Consider the following 7174-nt stretch of genomic DNA (forward strand, 5'->3'; position numbering starts at 1 on the left):
GACATGAAGGAAAGTCAGTTCTGAAGAAAATTCTCCAAGATCATATTATATCACAGTTTATTGTCCATTGGGCACTTATGAATACCATGTTCATTCAGGTCGTACGACATCAACATTTTTGGAAGTAATTTTCTACAGTAGAGTTTGACTTCACTACTCCAAAGAAAAGAGATGATGTCTATTTTCACAAACGACCTGGTGGAGACTCAAGAACAACTGATGGTCCCCAAAAAGTATGTTAAAATACAAATTATTTGCTGAATTTTATCCAGATATCTCTTTAGAAAAAAATATTTGTGTAAAAAGTTCTTCTGGAAGAGGACTGTATTAAGAAGATGCCCTTGCCATAGAGGACCTCTGGTGTCTCTACTTTATATAGACGCTCATCCATTTTAGTGGACATTGTCTTCTCAAGTTATTCCTGCAGCGATAGAAGAACATATTGTGATTAGGGATGAACTTAATTGAAAAGTGTGCAACCCCAGCAGTGAAGCTGCAGCAACATTTATTACTATAGGCACAACTCGTGGCCTCCATTGTGGAGGATGCACAGGCAAAGTTGCGGTACAGCACCAAGACAGCCTCTTCATGTTTTCCCAAGGGTGATCAGCTGAGAACCCTGGGTCCTACTCCCTGCCAAAAATGCAATTTTGCCATGGGAAGCCATGCTGTGTAGTTTTATATAGCTGTGATTCAGATGAATGACTGTCCATGCATTACAGGAATGGCTTGGGTCTATCAAAATGGTGGCCACTTTTACAGAGTGGCTCTTCATCCTGAAGAAGAGAGAGGAATCACAACCGCGTCTATGATGTCCATAACCCTAGGAAGGGCATACAGTAGGCTTCCACCTAGCAGTGAGCCCGGAAGCCTCCGCCTAGCAGTGTAAAAATGTAAACAAAAAAGTCCATGAAATAACGTTTGCTAGACTGACATTCTTTTTGGCTTCTGTCACATGAAAGGAATCCTACGGATATGTTTGACCTATGCGCCGGTATCTGCTAACAGCAGACTGATACTGGATAATGCACTGCAGTGTGAATACACCCTAAATTAAATGCAGAAACTTCCCGCTTGTAAATGGAGAGCAGAGAGTTCCCGCTAATTCTATGGATCCATCTGGTTGCACTGTAGCTGAGAGTTCCTATAAATAAAATTGACATTCCCTCCAGCAATTATCATGGCACCGCTTATCTCCTGGGTTACCCTGCATTATGGATATCAGTGTTGTCTTCTATGAGGATGCAGTACCGTACATGGTGATCTCGGCCCATACACAGAGCAGCAGGTAAAGCACTGAATAATGGCTCCGGGCACGTATAGGATATGCTCTTTGCACGGGCATGCCATTGAGCTGAAAGCAATATTATACCTGCATGACTATTTATACACCAGTAAATAAACCGCCCACCTCTTCCTTTCTCTGAAGAAACCCATGCACATTACACTGCACATCTTATTACACATATGCGTGAAAAATAGTACAAGCCAAGGGAAGGAGAACAATAACACATGGAGTATCAGTGCCATTTATTATTCAACACTGCGGCTCGGTATGAAGAATGCATCTATTCACATCAGCCCCCGCCCTGTTTCATGGAGCTCACAATCTCATTTCCCTATTTCAGACATATACGAGATATGGACAAGTTAATGGGGAACTAAAAACATAGTAGGAAGCAGGACTTACAGCCTTCGTGTAGACATTGCCCTGGCTGGGTTTGAACATCTTGGGCTCGGTGTTGGTCCCGCTGCTTCTAGCCTTTGTGACCATTATTACCATTCTATGTTATGTATAGCTTAACCATGAGAGTGTGCACTCCATGGTAGCATTGGTGCCACCCTTAAGATGTCCATGCACATTCAATAACTGGTCGGCCAACAGCAATTTCTTCCGACTCACCCACACATGTAGACGTTCGGCTGGGGAGAGCAGAGAAAGCCACTGCCAGAAATATCTCCCTTGGCTTATCTCCCAGGAGAACAAAAGGATCAGACGAAAACATTAATTTCACCTGATCCTTGTCTCCCCAGAAATCATCTGTCGAGGGAGGTCGGGAGCTCCCCAGACATATTAGGGCATTGGCCAAACCCACCATTCTTGGCGTGTTTGGCCGACAATGTCTTTTGCTATTGCTAACTTTAGTCAATCCACCATATAATTGCCATACCCAAGTTTCGAGGAGACAAGAGCCCAACACAAGTTCCTGCCTGTACCCTCAGATATGTTCTCATCCCTTGATCCTGGAGAGTGGACCCTCCATAGGTTTACACTCTATGGAGGGGTATAGAGCTAGGTGATTCTTTGGACATGGAGGTGAGAGAACCCTACTTGTACAGTGAAGGACCATCAAAATCAATATATGCTATTGATTTTAAAGGGCTTGTTTCATATTGCTGTTACATCTGATGGCAAAGGGGCCAAAACATGAAATCCCAAATCATCAACTTCATTTTTGGGGCCTACAATATATATATAAGAAGTGTTCCAAACTTGAGAGCCCCATAATATGCAAGTTTGGCCAAGCCAAATGTGCTTGTTAGTGATGGAGTCCTTGATCTTGGCCTGCAGAAGATCTTTCAGCTTTCGAGTAGGAAGATTTTCTTGCAGTTTTTCTCACACTGGTTGCCAATTTATATATGAAATTATCATAAAATAAGAAAGTTTACTAAACTTAGAAACCAACACAACTAGTAATATACAGGGCGGATGCCTGGAAGCTGAGGCAGGCACTCATGTGCGGAAAGGAATCCATATGGGAGGATTGCTTAGAAGGTGTAGTGCCTGTAAGAAAGTGACCCTTTAGTATGAACACCTCGTTGAGAAACTGACCAAGCCTCTTAGCTAATTTAAGTGGTTTCCTCTATTTGGTGAAGCCAAGAGCCACCTGCATCACAGCTCAGCACTGGAGAAGCTCTATGGGTGTCTTGGAAATCCGTAGTCAGCAAAGCCATGAGCCATCTCAAGCATAGGTGTCATGAAAGTCCAGTAATCACACAAACATAGCAAAATCTAAGCACCTTCTAAGAAAGTTCATTTTTGTCCAGAATGGCCATCCCCTTGAAGTCAAGGTGCATGGACTTAATGTATGACACCCTAAGCTTCTCCTTGGTACCTATGGCACTGGGGGACTCTCACACATTTTCTGAGGACACATCCAGAGGCAGCTGATGTGGCACGTTGATAACTGCATGGCACTATGTAGAAACTCATCAGAATGCGCACATGAAGCCAGGCCTACGCCCTGCCTGGCACCCAGACAAATCTAGTTTCACATCAGCATTATCAGAGAATCACTTTTCCTGTGATTACCGAGCTGCACCCTGCATTGCTTCCACCCAGTAATCTGTACATCGGTGTGCCCGCAATACCCACGTTCCAGGGCAGCACAGCAAGTGCATCGAGTGGTGGATGAATGCTCTTTATTCGTTTCCTGCATAGAGATATGAGATCCAAACCTGAGGGATGGCACTAGCATCTCACAGGTTGTATACCTTTTCTGAAGCCAGGTGTTTACATGGCTCATACCTGTACTGTCATCTTCATGTAAGATCCTGAAGTGATTACTTATGACGGTGCATTAAGTAGGATGTGTGACACAGCACTAAATGGGGTAATCATGGTCAGCATAATTTGAGTAGCCAAATAAATACATGTAGGCAGTGTCAGGTATATACATAGAACTGGAATCCTTGGGGATTACTCAGTATCTTCAAAGTCTGATCCTTGAGGAGATTCCCTGGAGATTTCCCACTATCTTCCTCTAAGTTATTGCCAAAGCCTGTGCCGAACCTTCACTCCCGAGAGCATCTCAGGAGTGTGTATAGAAATACAAATTCGCTCCGCATTTCTGTGGTGGTCCCAAACAAGTTCCTTGGCTTGTGCTGCCTACGTTTGTGTTCCGAAAGTATCGTTTGCTGCATGGATGTTTAGAGCACAGGATATACAATCAGATGCAGCAAGTTGGCCAGGGTATGGTGCAATGACCAGGGGTGATAAGCTTTTTCTGAAGGTGGTGAGACCACTCAAGTCCAAATGAGACCATGACCCTCTGGTTCCCCAGATCAGTTGAGCTCCCAGCTGCCAGACCCCACTGATTTCACATACACATTCGCAGGATGGCTGGAGAGCATCTACTGTCATCATGCATAGTGTGGAGACACACAGGACCAGTGGCATGTGTCATGGTGTGGCGCGCCATAAGCTACCATGGCCGTTCCCGTCTAGTATTCTTTGAGGGAACATTGACCAGACTTCAGTATATCCAGAACATTGTGGAACCAGTACTAAGTGCTCTTCCTACAAGATAATACCCACCCACACACTGCCTGTCCTATACAATGTGTTCTTCAGGGTCTCCAGCAGTTCCCCTGGCCAGCTCAATCACCAGATCTCTCCCCCATTATGTCTGGGACTGGATGGGGTGATGAATATCCCATGCACAGTGACCACAACCACCTTTTTTTAACTATGGCTCCAAGAGGAAAGAGCTTGGAATGACCACAGGAGAACATCCAGCATCTGTATGACCATCACCATGCCTGTATCACTGCCACCCAGTGTTAATGTAACCCAGCCTCATCATATACCCTACTGCAGAACCCAAAATAAAGGATGCACCACCTTGGTTGCGTGACTGAGCACTACCAGCAGTTTATAGTTTGTCAGTCTCAGCTTCATCACATTCAGTTTTCCAGGTTTTATTTTAAAAATGAATGTTAGGAGAACCCCTTTCATTTTGCACTTTGTTATAATTTTAACGTTTGAGTTGGAAGAACCCATAGGAACCTGAAACCTAAGCTGTGTCTTGAGCTGGTCACCTCTTTGATATCATTGCTGCAACTCGGATCCAGTTTTTCCCTTTTTCTAAATTACGTATTTCATGACATACAGAAAAATCTACAATAATCCTGAAATTGATAGAAAGAAGATAGAAGCCTTAGGCCTAAAGTAATAGGCACCGTTAACTGCTGTGGACAGGGGTTCCCCAGTAGACCCCTCATATTCGTGGACTGTGGGACTCTTCAGGCACTGTTCGATCTCCCGGAGATGAGTAGATGAGGTACGTGCTGCGTGCCAACAGTGTTTCCTGTCGAAACCATTCATGAACTTAAGCAGCAGATCCACCTTCACCTCTTCCTCCCATGTTTATGAGATCAGCTTTTTGTTGTAGTTGTCTTACGCGATATACCTGTTACATGGCGGTAGCGGGAGACCTGCCCCGTGAGAACGGTGCAAATGTGACTCAGCCGGTCAACACCTGCCTTCTTCAATAATTAAAGATGGTGGCATGTGAGTTCAGGGCACATTTACTTTCTTCTCTCCTGAGCCATGCAGAAGAGGCAGGAGGTTGCAGTGTGCTGACGGATCCTATTGATTTCTAGAACTGAGGAGATCATAAATCTAAGGTTACGGCCCCACCCTTCTAATAGTGCTGCAATCTATGCATCTATGGTCTCCTCATCTAGACACCACAGGGTGGTATTATTTGGGTACTATAGAGCACTGCACATGACAGTTTACATTACTAGCTGAACATGTGCTGAGAACATCACCTGCATGCAGCTAGTAATTAGCAGCATTAAACCACTGGTGCCGATACTATTTGGCAGTATTATACAGACACTGTATAGTAGTATTATTTAGGTACTATATAGCATTGTGTATTACCATAATATATGTAATATATGGCAGTGTTATGTAGCCACTGTATAGTAGTATTATTTGAGTAATATATAGTATTGTATATTAATATAAGAACTATATGGCAGAGTTATGTAGACACTGTATTGTAGTATCATTTGGGTACTTTATAGTATTGTGTATTAATATGAGTACTATAGGCCAGCATTATATAGACACTGTATAGTAGTATTCTTTGGGTACTATATAGCATTGTGAATAAATATAAGTACTATATAGCAGTATTATGTAGGCACTACATAGCACTGTGTATTACCGTAATATATGTACTATATGGCAGTGTTATGTAGACACTGCATGGGGGTATTATTTGGGTACTCTATAGCATTGTGTGGTAATATAAGTACCATATGGTGGTATTATACAGACACTATTCTAGTATAATTTGGGTACTACACTGCGTGCAGAATTATTAGGCAAATGAGTATTTTGACCACATCATCCTCTTTATGCATGTTGTCTTACTCCAAGCTGTATAGGCTCGAAAGCCTACTACCAATTAAGCATATTAGGTGATGTGCATCTCTGTAATGAGAAGGGGTGTGGTCTAATGACATCAACACCCTATATTAGGTGTGCATAATTATTAGGCAACTTCCTTTTCTTTGGCAAAATGGGTCAAAAGAAGGACTTGACAGGCTCAGAAAAGTCAAAAATAGTGAGATATCTTGCAGAGGGATGCAGCACTCTTAAAATTGCAAAGCTTCTGAAGCGTGATCATCGAACAATCAAGCGTTTCATTCAAAATAGTCAACAGGGTCGCAAGAAGCGTGTGGAAAAACCAAGGCGCAAAATAACTGCCCATGAACTGAGAAAAGTCAAGCGTGCAGCTGCCAAGATGCCACTTGCCACCAGTTTGGCCATATTTCAGAGCTGCAACATCACTGGAGTGCCCAAAAGCACAAGGTGTGCAATACTCAGAGACATGGCCAAGGTAAGAAAGGCTGAAAGACGACCACCACTGAACAAGACACACAAGCTGAAACGTCAAGACTGGGCCAAGAAATATCTCAAGACTGATTTTTCTAAGGTTTTATGGACTGATGAAATGAGAGTGAGTCTTGATGGGCCAGATGGATGGGCCCGGGGCTGGATTGGTAAAGGGCAGAGAGCTCCAGTCCGACTCAGACGCCAGCAAGGTGGAGGTGGAGTACTGGTTTGGGCTGGTATCATCAAAGATGAGCTTGTGGAGCCTTTTCGGGTTGAGGATGGAGTCAAGCTCAACTCCCAGTCCTACTGCTAGTTTCTGGAAGACACCTTCTTCAAGCAGTGGTACAGGAAGAAGTCTGCATCCTTCAAGAAAAACATGATTTTCATGCAGGACAATGCTCCATCACACGCGTCCAAGTACTCCACAGCGTGGCTGGCAAGAAAGGGTATAAAAGAAGAAAATCTAATGACATGGCCTCCTTGTTCACCTGATCTGAACCCCATTGAGAACCTGTGGTCCATCATCAAATGTGAGATTTA

This window comes from Bufo bufo, chromosome 6, assembly GCF_905171765.1.
Source record: "Bufo bufo chromosome 6, aBufBuf1.1, whole genome shotgun sequence".
In the NCBI taxonomy this organism is placed as follows: domain Eukaryota; kingdom Metazoa; phylum Chordata; class Amphibia; order Anura; family Bufonidae; genus Bufo; species Bufo bufo.